The sequence below is a fragment of the Taudactylus pleione genome, unplaced genomic scaffold (assembly GCF_031769625.1).
Source record: "Taudactylus pleione unplaced genomic scaffold, aTauple2 ptg001041l, whole genome shotgun sequence".
In the NCBI taxonomy this organism is placed as follows: domain Eukaryota; kingdom Metazoa; phylum Chordata; class Amphibia; order Anura; family Myobatrachidae; genus Taudactylus; species Taudactylus pleione.
This window is the reverse complement of record NW_028285442.1, coordinates 865,068-880,599: the sequence shown is the minus strand read 5'-3', so window position 1 is coordinate 880,599 and position 15,532 is coordinate 865,068. Positions and strand designations below refer to the sequence as shown.

At 45.5% G+C, this 15,532-nt stretch overlaps 1 long non-coding RNA gene across 3 annotated transcripts in view; it reads right to left on the bottom strand.

Moving 5' to 3' along the window:
- Positions 1 to 15,532, bottom strand: part of LOC148454008 (uncharacterized) — a 70,153-nt gene that overhangs the window by 23,470 nt on the left and 31,151 nt on the right. For all 3 annotated transcript variants that reach the window (XR_015874850.1, XR_015874852.1, XR_015874851.1), the window contains exon 3: positions 7,774 to 7,903. This is a non-coding gene — a long non-coding RNA (uncharacterized LOC148454008). The remainder of the gene's footprint in view (positions 1 to 7,773; positions 7,904 to 15,532) is intronic.

The following is a 15,532-nucleotide window of genomic DNA, read 5'->3' as shown; positions in this document are numbered from 1 at the left end:
TGTGCGCCTGTAGACAAGCAACTGTCAGTTGCAGGTGGTAAAGCAATTCTGGAGAACTAATCAGGAGGAGGTCATCCAGATATGGTAGAAGCCAGATACCCAGATAGGCTGCTATGACAGCCATAATTTTAGTAAATACCCTTGGAGCCATGGATTTGCCAAAGGGCAGCGCAAAACTGGAAATGTTGTTGCAGTATAGCAAACCGCAGATAACACTGGTGAGAAGGCGTTATGGGAACATGTTGGTATGCATCCTGAATGTCCAGTGATACCATGTAATCATTAGGTTCCATAGCCAGTATGATGGATCGTAAGGTTTACATCCTGAACCTGGGCACCCTGAGGAACTTGTTCAGAGATTTGAGGTTGAGGATAGGCCGATGAGACCCATTCGTTTTTTTGGACCAAAAAAAGGGTAGAACAACCAGTCCCTCGTTGAGATAGTGGAACTGGTACAATTACCCCTGCTTGCAGCAAGGACTGTATGGCTTTCTGGATCTGCAAGGCCTTGGTCTTGTCTGAAGAAGGGCCTGTGCAGAAAAACTGATGGGGAGGCCTTCGAAGGAATGAGAGGGCGTACCCTTGAGAGACCACTTCTCTTACCCAAGCATCCATGGTGGTTTGACACCAGCACTGGGTGAACTGAAGTCGGCCTCCCACTGTGGGGCCCCCCCAGAGGGTGGCCCGCCCAGTCAGGCTGAGGGTTTATGCTCCTATTTGGAGGCCGGGCATCTTGTGCTCCAGGCCTGTTTTTTGGGTTTGGCAGCGGACTGCCTAGTAAAAGGACTGCCCTTTGGGTTTTCCTTGACGACGAAAGGACCTAAAAAGCAGGAGCTTCGAGAATTTGCAGGAGCAGAAATGCAGATTTTGATTTGGCTAACGTGTCAATCTTGTCCAGGTCTGGACCAAACAAAATCTCCCAGCCTTTCTTAGAATCAACATCTGCGCTCCAATAGTGTAACCAGAGGGAACGGAGAGCCGCTGCGGCAGAGACCCTGGACGTCAGTAAACTAGCATCCAGAGCGGCCTCACCAATATATGCAGCCGCATCGCTAATATGGCCGACTAGTGACCCCTGATCCTCTGGAACTTCCAAGGAGTTCTCAAATGTATCAGCCCAACTGTCTATAGCCTTAGCTACTCAGGAGATAGCCATGGATGGGCGGGCAACAGCTCCTGAAAGAGTATATAGACTTTAGGGAAGGCTATCTGTAGGATATTTAAGGAAGAAATGGAAGGCATAGGTAACGTTGCACTTTTAATTAACTGTTTAACGTGTGAATCCACTGCAGGAGAAGATTCCCACTACTTACAATGAGCCTCGGGAAATGGGTAACAGGAGGTCAAAATGTTTGAGGATGATACCTCTTACCAGGCATCAGCCATGTGATCCACCAGCTGATCTGACAGAGGGAAGACTGCTAAAGTCACCTTCAACTGTTTAAACAGGGGGTGTTTGGATATAGGGGCTGGCTCGTCATTCTCTATAACCAATATGGATCTGACCGCACGCACCAAGGCAGGAATATTAATCCTCGACTTGGGCTCAGCCTCTTGCATAGGGGAGCCAGGGTTAGAGGTATCAGCCACCTCAGTCATCAAAAGACACCTCAGACCGATAGCTGTGTGGATTGAGATGACAACATAGGACGCTTAGCTGGTCTAACTGGCTTCTCACTCTGCAACATGGTCTGAAGAGCAGTAGAAGTCAGAAGTCGCTGCCAGACACTGTGCTGAGTTAGAGAAAACATCCACCCATTGCGGAAGTCTACCCTGTGGTAATCCCACTGTGGGAATGACCGCCTGCTGTGGTACAGGAGGGGTCTGCATAACCAGTGGTAGTCCCTGTGAGGGAGGGACAAGCTGCTGTGGTACCCCCATAGGAGGAAACACAGCTGGGACCGCCATGCGGTCCACAATGGAGGTCAGCATCTGGGAAAAAGCCCAAGGTGGCTCCTGTACTGATGTCGGGGGGGTTCGAGGAACATGGCGGGTTATAACACCTCACACAACCCATCCCGAACCACATCCTTCTCACTGAAAACTGTTGTACATAATCTACAAGATTGCGGCATGGGTACACAAATGTGTTCATTACCCTTGTCAGACATGTCTGCAGGGTAAAATGATGCACAATATGGTACTGGGTACAAAGCAACCACAAGTATGTATAAATACTAACAGGGAGCAATATACTGGTCCTGTCTTATGCTTAAAGTAAGCTGCAGGAACATGTTGCCTAAATATGGTGTCTGTCTCTGGGTCTCGCCCTGGCTAGCACTGACCCCTACAACGCCCGCCGAGATCCCCAGATCAGTACTGGCGTTGCGGCACCAGAGGGGTGACGGAACAGCAGCGCAGACGTCACACGGACAGTCTGCTGCACGTTCTCTTTTCTTGTTAAAGAGAAATAAGCTTTAGGGGCTGTAGAACAGCCCCCCTGCAAAATGGTGGCCCAGTTCTATATCCTCCATCACACACAGTGTTACATTTTAATTATAGTCACCCACAAAGTCCATTAGGACCAAATCCATCTGTCTACTAAACATTATTAGAACTAACTCCACTTATCTACTATCCATTGCTTTTTTTCCCCCCCTGACAACCATTATTCAATCTGCCATCTTCAATTAACTAAGGATTGCCTAGGTTAGATGCCAATTTAAACCTTTCTTGCTCACTTGTCATTCACTACCTTAGGAAGCAGTCGAGCCAGAATAAGTGACATTCAGTTTATTATTTTAGGTTTTATTTCAATTGATTTGCATTTAAGGGTTTGTATTTATCTGACTTTAGTGTCACCTAGTTACCTTTATTTTATATTTTGTTCTATTAAATGAGTCAGTGTCTGTTATATGACCTATGTTCCAATACATATTTATTAGAGATGAGCGGGTCCGGTTCTCAGGGAACAGTCCATCAGAACTTTGGAGATCCGAAACACAGCTCGGATCTCCCTGCCCTCCCCAGATCCCTAATCGAGGCAAAACCTGTTGGATCTCGGAGTTTTGCCTCGAGCGTCCATTTTCAGTCCCATTGAAGTCTAATGGCAAGTGCTTATTGTCCATAGACTTCAATGGGCACAGGAAGAGAAAAAATAGGCCGCCCATCCCCCGCACTGAGGACACTGCTGGCACCCCTGCTCTCCAGCAGACATCGCTGGCACCCTGCACTGGGGACCCTGCCGCCCCTCGTACTGAGGACACCTGCACCTCCGCACTGCCCCACATACTGAGTACACGGTGACCACCCCACACTGCCAGCAGCCACTCACCGAGGACACTGCTGGCACCCTGCCAGCACCCCCTGTACTGAGGACACTGTCAGCCCCCCCCCCTCCGACACCACCAGCACCCTCGCACTGAGGACGCTGCCGGCATCCCCGCACTGCCGACACCGCTGTCACAGTAAGTGCACTATTGGTATATCCAACCCACACTGTCCAACCTGCACTGCACATAAACTGCACTAGACATGCACTGTAGCCGAATCACACTGTACACCGCACTGTATCCGACCCGCAGGTATGGAATGCTGGTTCTATGGTTGGGGATATTTTGGGGAACTGCTCAACAAGGCTGATTGAATGGGGCTTTACATGGGCACAGAGTGCCAATCACTGGCCCAGCACCCCCAGGAGGGAAATACAGATTGGGCACTGAGTAGGCTTGTGCACTTGTGTAGGGGGCATTCGTGTCTGCTGTTGCTATTTACACATAGTTTAGGTTTTTTTTGTTTGCTATGACTACTTGTTTTGAGAAAGGATATTCCACGCACGATTTTTAGTAAATTTCTGTGTTGTATTGTTTTCTATTGAACGTACTTGCGAGTTAGTTTGAGTGGTTATTACTAATACATTGCTAATTTCCAAAACCGTGTATTTGTGCCGCTGCTCTGTTGCTTAGTTTAGCCAGTCAGGCTTTGGCTTATGTTTGTGAACAATATTGTGAGCTGTGAAGTGGACAAAATTGACTGGAAATTAATGTTATTGAGGCCAATACTGTAGGAACGTAAAAGGCCCAAATTACGTGATTTTAGCTGTTTATATTGATTTTTGAAGAAAAGACAGAACCAAAATCTTGAAGGAGATACAGATCCAAAACACGGGGGGGGGGGGTATATAAGAGATCCCTAATATTTATCTCTTATATACTGTGTAATTTGAATAAAAAAAATGTCTTTCACACCTAAACTATTGTAGTAGACAATTCTGCTATTCCTGTGTGCACAGCTCACATAAAGTGAGGAAAGGAGGAGGTTGTTCATTGGGCAGGCAGAAGTCCTGATCAAAGTCCAGGTTTATATGATATAAATCCCTATATCTAGACCAGTCACAGGATACAACAAGTAGGTCTGTAGTGTGCAAAAATCTAGTGCAATACTGTCTACAGCTTGGTCTCCTGAGAGGAGGTCAAGGTTTAAAGTAGGATTTGATATAGTTCTAGTGATCCACAAAACGGACTTAGAAAATACTCAATATCAAAAAAAAAAAAAAAAAAAAAAAAAAAAAGAAGGATAAAATAAATCTGTTAGCGCAGTACACCTGCTAATTTTACCAGACAAATGACTGGCAATGTCAAAGTGCCACCCAGCTCTCTGGAACAGTGCAGCCATTTTATCTGAGCAACTAAGGCAACGTAGACCTTAACAGCAGGAAGAACTATAAGTGTAGGAGGTAGCTACAAAGTTACACAAAATCACATTCTCTCGCATAAATGCAGATATGCAATTACTGCATGTAGAATTTTACACGCATATATACACACACACACACACACGTCACAACTCAGACTCACAAACACACCTTTAAGTACCTTTCTGCCAACCCTATGAGTTTTTCCAAAACGTTACCAGGATGGTCTTCAGTTTGCCCATTTATTTTAATCAGCTTTGTTATTCTTAATACTGGTCTTATTTTGGTAACACTACATTCTAACCAAGCAATCCCTAGCACATGAATACATATAAATCCAAAATGTATTAAATAGTGTTTAATATGATAAAATAGTCAATGAGGGCGATTGAATTTCGCACGATAATTAATAGAAGTTCCCAGAGCTATTCAGTGGACCACGCTGTTAAGTCAGACTAGAAGCACAGGAGGGTGCGAGCAGAAATCCTGTAGTCCAGTGGTTCCCAAACTCTGCGCCGTGGCACCTTGGGACACTTACAGGGGTGCCTCAGGTTGGTGGCCCAGCACCAAATCATTTATGGTCAATGTAATGTAAACACTGTATGTGAACAAACAGAAGCACAAACCTGTCCACCACCACATAACTGAGCCTAAGGATGACAGGGAAGCACAATTTACTTCACTTTTCTACTTTACTTCAATTTCTTCTGAATCTCTGTTGAAAACAATGCTAATACTCTAGGGGGCAATGATTCAAAAAAGTTTGGGAACCATTGCTGTAGTTGGACTTAACAGCACGGTCATTGAATTGCCGCCAATGCACCAGATAAAAAAAAATATAAAAAACACATAAAACAGTAATGATTTATATTTCTGGTACATAGCCTGCACCTAGGAATATTGTAGAAGGGTGATGGACATATTCCGAGATTTTGACCAAAACTAAAAACTTAATAGCTGGGGTTTAAAAAACAATTTTTTACCCCATAACAACCTCCTCCTGCAGACATCACTGGAGAGTTGAAAGCAAATTACCCCCATTCTAGTCTTCAACTTTCAAAGCTACGGAACTTTTGAGGTGAACCAATCTGGAATTATGTTTTTCTAACTTCAAATAACTGCCCTGCATTTACTGCATACACATTAAACATCACTAAAATGGCAGTAGGTGTGACAAACTCATGTAAATAAAAGGGTTATGCGGTTTGAGTTCTGTAAAACAGGAAATATATGGTGCCAGAATCAGTTAGCTGTAAGTTGCGCTAGAACGGCTTCCGGCAGCTTCACGGGATTGGCCTATTAGCTGATTTCTGCTCGCAGCTTATAGAGGTGCAAACAGAAATCAGCTACTATAAAGAGCCAATAGGCTCCAAGTGCATATTCCACACTGGATCTTCAGTAAGTAATACAGAAATAAACTAGCAAGGGATTTAACATAGGCGTCGAAATACTGACGCTTATGTTAAACCCGACGTGAAGAGTGAAAAGTGATAAGGTGCCAGCCAATCAGCTCCCAACTATCATCTCACAGGCTGAGAGTGAAAAGTGATAAGGTGCCAGCCAATCAGCTCCCAACTGTCATTTTTCAAACAGTCTCCTAACACTGCTTAGTAAATAGACCCCACAGACTTCTCAGGGGAGTGGAGGCAGTTAGAACAGCAAAGGGGGGAAGTGATGTGCAGCATGTGTGGGATGTTGGATAGGAAGGTACAGTATGGTTACTCACCCACGCACAGGAGGAATGGTTCTCTTAAGGTGCATACACACTACACGATATGCTCCCTGAGCGATATCGTCTAGTGTGTCCCCGGCAGGCTGTGCTCAATGTCGTTTATGACATTGAGCACAGCCGCTGAACGATATCATTAACGATATCGTTCAGCGCCGGGCTCTCTCCCCCATTCCCTGACATGCAGCAACTTGACGAGATCGTCAGGTTGGCCTGCATGTCAGCCCGATGAACGATGATGACGAACGACCCGCGGGAACGCGCGTCGTCGTCATCATTCATCTTTTTGGGCTTAAAAATGGACGATAAAGTGGACGACTGAACGCTAACGATATAGTTATCGTTCAGTCCTCCACTTTATCGCCCAGTGTGTACTCACCTTTAGACATTAGAGCTTTTATTCTGTACATACAAAAAAAATAATAATAATAATTCTAAATTATACAAACGAAACAACTTAGCCACTGCTTCTTAGAGCAGATAAACAACAAGTATACACCAGTATACTGATGAGACATCTGTCACATGGTTAGTGTAAACATTGAGCAATAAGCTTTAGCATTAACGTTTCAGGACAAAGGATTCTTAAAAAAAATCACAATACTGAGATTTTATCAATCAAGGCTTTATGTTTGCAGCTGTACCCATCACAATACAAAATGCCTATCATCAATAAAGATGTCAAATTAAAAGGCCTATTCGTCCATGCCAACGAGTCTGTAATACATATGGATATCTTCTGCATACAGAACAGTCCTGAAGTGCTATACTTCCCCAACATTATTATGAAGTAGTCTACTCCACCAAGCTCTGAAAACAGTTTCCAGAGCTTGAGGACAGGTACTAATGCCATCTTCAGATTGCAAAGAGGGGACCATTCTGGTCCCGCCAGCCCTCAGTACAGTCCGGCATTGTTAACTTTTGACACTACTAATTAGTAGTAAGGAACGAGAGATGGCCGCTTTTCAGTGCAGCTGTCCCTGGATCCAGAGAAACACTGGATCTTTCCAGTAGATTTGGATCTGCCACCACAAATCACAAGACTAACCCATAATTTACACTTGGCCAACATGTTAATTAATAGGCTCATAAATTGTTTATTTTCAGCACACACTTAAACCAGATATGTAAATATTGCCAACATGCCACAAAACAATCTGACCGGGTGGTAGTGGTTTATGCTCTCAATGGGAAATTCAATTTGTGATGAGTCACTGAAATATGATGGCAGCTCATCGCAACAGTTCTTTACCTCACGCTCATAGGGGTGCGCAGTTAAGTTGATGGATGTTGGGCTAACCCAAGTATAGGCAGCGCCTGGCCACACATCACGTCTTACCACCACATTTAACAGAATATGCCCTATAAATGTAATTTTACAGAAACAGAGCAATACTATTCAGTAACTTACCCAGTACCTCCAGCCTTAAACACACCACAATCAGGGGCACTAGATGAGAAAGCAATGTTAGGATCCTTGCTATAGAGTGGAAGAACAGGCTTCTGAGGACAAGGTTTCTTGGCACAAGGTAACACAACATCTATAAAGAAAGGAAGATATTAGCAGACAGATTTTAATTTTACAAAATGATGCAACATTTTACCTCACTAGTGACACATACAGCAGTTATGGAAAGCTGCAAGAGAAGTACAATAGTTTATTACCCCTTCCAAATTCTGACTCGTGTTGCATACACAGGTAGCGATTTTAAAGAGCGATTTGAACAATTGAAATTGCTCATTTAAAAAAGGTCCCTACCAACTTACCAGCGATGCACGGTCACGTATGGACGATAGTGATACCGTCCATCGCCCTTGCATACCGGTCAACTTGCTCAATATCGAGCAAGTTGTTATAGGGACCCGCGATCAATAAGTTGGTGGTGTGCTGGATGATCGATAGTGATCATACAGTAGACCAGGGAGGGTGCATAATAATCTATCAGTGATATTGTATCGCTGACAGATCACTACGTGCGTACGCACCACCACACTACATTTGGTCCTGTAATCAATTAATTTTGAATTTGTTGTGTCAGCAAATTTCCCCCTCAAACTGTTACTCAGAGGTGTAATATTTACTTGTGAAGTGATTTATATAGCTCTATTTAACCACCACTTGCTTTTGTCCTAGGTTTCCAACTAATACTAATGAACGAGTCACTAAAGATAAAAAGAAAAGCAGTGAAATAGACCAGAAATAAATCCAAGACGACTTATCTGCCATTTGGAAAAAACAGGAGACTTTAAATATTTGAAGATCTGGATCAACCAACCGGAGAAGCATCGGAGAGCAGAAAATCCCTAGAGATCAGGACTCTGCATCCTTATAATCTTATGGAGGCAGGAGATTTTGCTAGCAATCCTTTAGCTGGTTAGTGCATATGACTGCAGTACAAACTTGGCCTGAAGGTGACTAAAAAACAGTTATGTACCATTCATTTTTGAAGAGAATATCTGTAAGACTCTAAGGGCCAGTTTTAATTAGCCGCAAAAAATGAGATATGGTGAGAACTTACCTTTGTTATCTCTATTTCTACGAAGTCCATAGGGTTCCACAGGATACCTTCGGGTATAGGTGATTACATCAGGCATTGGACACCACAGAGTTAATCTTCAGCCTCCCAGGATGCACTGGGGTCCCTCGCCTATACCCCGCCCCAAGGCAAATCAGTTTCATAACAAGCCATAGGAGAACAAAGAGAAAAAAGTCTGGAACACACAAGAATCACATTCTCACCAGAAGGAGATTGAAAAACCAGTGACCAGATCAAAGCCCATCTGCAGTACAGGTGCGACAGTCCTGTGGAACCCTATGGACTTTGTAGAAGTGGTAAGAACTTAACTTTATTATCTCTATATCTTATTTTCTACTTCAGGGTCCATAGGGTAGCCACAGGATACCTTGGGGATGTCCCAAAGCAGTATCTTTTAAGGGTGGGGACCCTCCTGTGCTGTAAGGAGAATCCGCCACCCGAAGGAAGCATCCTGAGAGGCGAAGGTATGGACAGAAGACCACGTGGCTGCCTTGCACAGCTGAACTGCAGAGGCACCACGGCAAGCTGCCCATGAAGGACCCACAGACCGAGTAGTGAGCTTTGAGAGGATGGTACAGACAGGCCCTCATGAATGTAAGCCTCAGAAATTGCCATGCAAATCCATCCTGACAAAGTTTGCTTAGTGGCAGGCCAACCCTTCTTATGGAAACCATAGAGGACAGACAGAAAGTCAGATTTCCTAAATAAACGGTATGGTCAACATAAATCCTTAAGGTCCTTACCACATCCAAGGAGGCCTCACCTGCAGATAGGTCTGGGGAATTGAAGGCCGGTACTATAATTTACTCATTGATGTGGAAACCAGATACCACCTTAGGTAGGAACCCAGGACGAGTCCCCATGAAAAATTAGAAATGGGGGGGTGACATGTGAGAGCCCCCAAATCTGACACTTCTGGTCGAAGCAACGGCCAGAACAAACAGTCTTAGCTGTGAGCCATTTTAGATCCACTGAGCCCAATGGTTCAAATGGTGGTCCTTGGAGAGCCCTAAGGACCACAGCCAAGTCCCAAGGAGCCACAGGTGGAACAAAGGGAGGCTGTATGCGAAGTACACCTTGCATGAAGGTGTGGACATCAGGAAGTGTAGCAATCCTACGCTGAAACCACACAGAGGGCGGAAACCTGCACCTTCAGTGAAGCAAGGTGAAGACAGTGATCTAAGCCTGCCTGTAGGAAAGCCAAAATCCTGGATATCCTAAAAACCTGAGGATCATATCCTCTAAGTCGACACCATTGAAAGAAAGTATGCCACTCGGTGGTAAATTCTTGAAGATTGCTTCCGAGCATGGTGGTAACAGCTGGAAAAACCCCTGGACCTCAAGAGGGCAGTCTCAGCCACGCCGTCAAAGACAGACGGCCCAGGTTCGGGTGATAGCAAGGACCTTGAGACAACAGTTCCGGACGTAGAGGCAACAGCATCGGAGCGTCTATGGATAGGCTCCTGAGATCTGTGTACCAGTGCTGTCTGGGCCACGCTGGAGCCAACAAGCAGGAGCGTGCCGCCTTCTTGCTTGAATTTGCGAATCACTCGAGGAAGAAGGGAGAACGGAGGGAAGAGGTACACAAACTGCCATGACTTTGGTAAACTTGAGGTGCTGTGGCCAGACCAAAAGGCAGTGCCTGAAATTTGAAGTTTTGGTCTTTTACTGCAAATCTGAGGAAACGCTGGTGTGCTGAGACAATAGGAATATGCAGGTAGGCATCCTGAATATCTAGCGACAACATAAAATCCCCAGGCTCCATCACCAAGTTGATGGAGCGCAGAGTCTCAATCCTGAACAGAGGAACAGTCAAAAATTTGTTGAGTGATTTGAGGATGGGCCTGTTAGACCCACTGGGTTTCTGTACCAGAAAGATTGGAGTAATACCCCAATCCTCTGGGACAACGGGACCGGTACTATCAATCCAGCCTGGAGCATAGAGTGGATCACCTTCCGGAATTCCTGGGCCTTGTCTCGATCTGACTGAAGGCCCGTGGTGAAAAACCAACTGGGAGGCCACCGTCGAAAGGCGAGGGCGTACCCCTGAGAGACCACTTCTCATACCCAAGTGTCTGCGGTTGTGAGACACCAGCACTGGGCGAACTGAAGTCGGCCTCCCACTTTGGGGTCCCCCAAGGGGAGGCCCGTCCCGTCAGGCAGAGGGCTTATCGTCCGACTTAGGAGTTGGAAGTCTTGTACTCCAAGCCTGCTTCTTTGGCTTGGCAGGTTTCTTGACCCCTGCCTGTCTCGGAAAGGACTGCACTTTGAAATTACCCTGGGCCCTATAGGGCCAAAAGGACGAAGTACCAGACCCTGATGGGACTGTTGCCGATGACAGACACGCCGACTTAGCCGCTACCGGAGTGGCCACAATTTTGTCCAGAACAGGGCCAAACAGGACCTGTCCATTAAAGGGCAAGCATTCCAATCTCTTTGTGGAATCTGTGTCTGCTTTCCAAGAATGCAACCAGAGGGTGTGGCGTGCAGTCACTGCTGCTGAGGAAATTCTGGAAATGAGGAGCCCTATATCCAAGGCTGCCTCATTAATATATGTAGCAGAGTCTGAGGTTACTCACTAACTCCACCTGCTCAGGTGATGAGTCAGGGTCTAGAGACATCTCCAAGCTATCAGCTCAACGCTCCATGGCTCTGGCTACCCAGCCATTGCCCCCCCCACCACCCCCCCCAGCAAGGGAATAAATGGATTTCAGGCAAAGTTCCACCTTGCGATCCGTGACATCTTTTAAGGAGGACATGGAAGGCATGGGCGATATAGCACTCCTCACAAGACGTGTGACATGAAAATCCACCTGTGGAGGGGTTTCCCATTTGGAAAATTATCCACAAAGGAGTATGCAAAAGCCAAACGTTTGAGGCTAGTACCGCTTACCTGGATTTTTCCACACCTCCTCTAATTGATCCATTAACTGACCAGATAGAGGAAATACAGTGGCATCACCCTTAATATCCTTAAAGGCATATTTAGATTTGGCCACGGGGGGAATAGTCATCTGTAATAACCAAGGCCGCATGGACTGCCCATATAAGGCCAGGTATATCAATTTTTGACTTAGACAGAGCTCTCCCGTACTAGGGAGGTGAAGTCTGAGAAGTCAAAAATCTCTCCGTCATCAGATGTCATCCTCCTCATAATGAGCAATCTGAGACACTAAAGGCCGCAATGACTACTTCCCCTGTAAAACGTCTGTCAGGTGCTTTACTGTATTGGACAATGAGTTTACCCATGCAGGTTCCTGGGAGACCTGGGGGGGGTGACAGTGGTAGACACTGGGGTACCATCAACTGTCTAGGGAACCCCTGCTTGGGTGATGACCCGAATGACTGCTGTGATAACCCCATTTGGGGGAAGCGTAGGGGGTGTTGCTAGCTGACCCACCAGGGTTGTAAGTGCTGTAGCAGAACAGGCCCAGGGTGGTTCCTGCACGGGCGCAGTGACAGTAATCAGGCGTGAAATTATATAACATGCCCGACATACACCTTCAGTGTGTCCCTTACCCTCTGCCATTGGTACATTACATTTGTTACACCTTAGCTGGAAAGGAAAATCACGTTCACTCTCAGACATGATTAGTGTAACGGAGTGTATGTGACTCCCCTCACAGGCAATATATTTTACTGTGAGGCAATGAGGACCCTGCAACACCGCACAGCAAGGGCTTTAGCAGAAGAACAGTGATAATAAAATGGCTGACAGTCAGAAATGAAAGTACAGGCAAACCGTGCTAGCATTAAGTCACATACAATGCAGAAATAACTCCCTGCACTATTAACACTGTAATCAACTACACAGACAGAGCCTGGTAGGAACAGTGCAGCATACTCTGACCTTACTCTGGAGGAGAGCTATGCAGGGGGACCCGGACCGCAGCATTCGTCATTCCCAGCACATGTGGAGAAAATGGCCGACGAGGAGCAGAGAGGAGGCGGTCGCGGGACTCCGCCGCTTACCTGCCCCCTTGAATCCGGCCACAGTACTGGTAATCTGGGGTCACCGCTAGCTGTGACCCCCAGATACCTACCAGCATCCCAGATCAGTACCAGTGTTCTGGTCCAGCGGGTTGTAGGAGCGACAGCATGGACGTCAGTACTGACTGTCCATGCTGTACAGCTCATCTTGTGCAGCCACAGCTGCTCTGAAGAAACTCCTGGCCAGACACCCACCAAACAGATTTGCCTTGGCTCGGGGGCGAGGTATAGGAGAGGGACCCCGGTGCATCCTGGGAGGCTGAAAATTAACTCTGTGGTGTCCGATGCCTGATGTCATCACCTATACACCAAGGTATCCTGTGGACACCCTATGGACCCTGAAGTAGAAAGCAGTTATGGCGAAAAGCATTCGCAGATGCAAACTTTTCACACAAAAATGTATATCGTGCAATCCTATTGCCGAAGCTTTTGTATATGTAAAACTCCATAGACAAAAACCGGCAAACTTTTCACCCTCTGAGAGCAGGTGAAAAAGTTAGCAAAATCCCTATTTTTGGCTAAAAATGTGGAAACTTGGTTCAGTACCATTTTGCCCCCCCCCCCCCAAAGACACCCCCACTATGTGGCCGTTCACGCCCCCGTTTCGGGAGTGCGCGTTTTCGGCTTGTGCTGACTCTCATGCCCAGCCCCCTGATGTTCCTGCAGCCTAGCGGGAACACTAGATATACTACTGACAGATTTCATGTGGTATAAGCCTATATACTATCAGTGCAGCCAGATTGGGACAGTCACTAAAATAGGATCATAAACAGTTGTATACACGGACACTGTATAAGTTGACTGTGCAATAGCAGCCATTTCCATATAATATGAAGAGTGCACACATTAAGTGAACCAGATTAAAAACAGTCCTTTAATCAGAGCTGCATATAAAGATAAACCAGGCTCTTGATAAAAGGAACTTTAATACAGATCTAAAGAGATCTTTACATGACTAATTGTTGGAAAGTGCAGATTTTTATTGAATGAATGCAGGTAAATTTTATTGAATCTCTTTAGATTATACATGTATACGTTTAAAATAATCAAATTTAAAGTTAATTACATGCAATAAACTTGCTATAGATTTTTATACATGTAAAAATGTACAAGTACTTTCTTTTCAGCCAAAGCAAATATATTAGGTAATTAGCGCAGCAATTAATTTTTTTAGTTTTAACTTTAAATGGGCATACTGAACATCAACAGTGTTAGAGAACAAAGGACACAGACACTCTTTTCACAGTTAACTGTAACTAAAACACCCATTCCTGTTGAATCGCAGCCTTAATATTGTAGAAACATTTTTTGGACAAAATCAGAAAGAGGGGGGCAGCAATATTCCAAGACGACTGGCTTTCCTTGAAGCTTCCCTCTTTCTATGTGGATCTGCCCCACATCATTTCAGCAACTTACCCTTCTTTTGTCCAAGTGGTTATTAGCAACATTATGTAAAAAGGGAAAGAACAGTCTTTGTTAGTCTCTTCCAGTGGGACAGAAAACAGAGTAACTGCAAAGAAAACTAATAAGTAGAAATGAGACTGACATTCATTTACATTTTTTGGATGTGTGGTCACTACCAACCTTTCCCCCAGTACTTTGACTCTAGATGTAACATTGGGAGAACCATGGAACCTGAAGTTTGCTCAAGCTACAAAATTCACCTAATCTCAAATAAGGTGAAACAGTTACAGGGACTTTTTCCAATTTATCCTGCTCAGGTTTGTCAGTAAACGAAGGCCCACACGCCAAATGAGGGTCACAACCTGCTACAAACCAGCCCAGGATTCCTCCGGAGCTCCGAACACCTCTGTCCGAAGTTCAGAGGTAAAAAATGCTTGGTGCAGTCTGGTGACGTCACTCCTGGGCCGGACCTATCTATAGCTTCGTCCCCAGTCTACATAGACTCCACCGCTGGCTCATGAGGGAGTGTGGATGACTGCTGCTGGCTCATGAGGGCGTGTATAGGTGCCTACACTCCCTGGCAGTCGTGGGCACAATTTGGTGTTAAAAACTGTCCAATGTAAAACGATATATCGTGCCTCCTAACTATTCCAGTGCATTGTAACTGAGATTGTCAGATCTGTCCTACAGCACGGCAGATCTGAAGATGCGATGTATGACCTGCGGGGACGTGCATCGGCATCGTGAGTGGACACTCACGATTTGTGCATATTTTATACGATTTGTCGTCACGATGCGTCGGAATCGGGCAAATCTAGTAAAGTATCGTTAAGTGTGTAGGCATCTTATGTGAAGGAGAGCGACAGCCTGTACAAATCAGTGTACTCACCAGGAAACATTAGTATCTGGGTGGCATTAAGACGTAGGGGGTGGGGAGACAATGTATACTTTCAAAGACTCTTACTGATATTGGTTACTTGCTGGCTGGACACAGATCCAATTGTGTACAGCAGTTGAGACAGTGTACATCTGCACCCTCCACCTGCCCTCTGTAATGTAACTGCTGTCCAAACAGCACCCTGCCTTTTAAAGAGGGGGGGGGGGGGTGGAGAGATTTCTGAGGGGAAGGCTCAGGCAGTCATGTAAGCTCAGTGAGACCTATTTTGTCTGGCAGACCCCTAGAGCAGCATAAAGCTATTAGGCATGAAAATAAAATAAAAAAGCCAAGCAGAGCACATG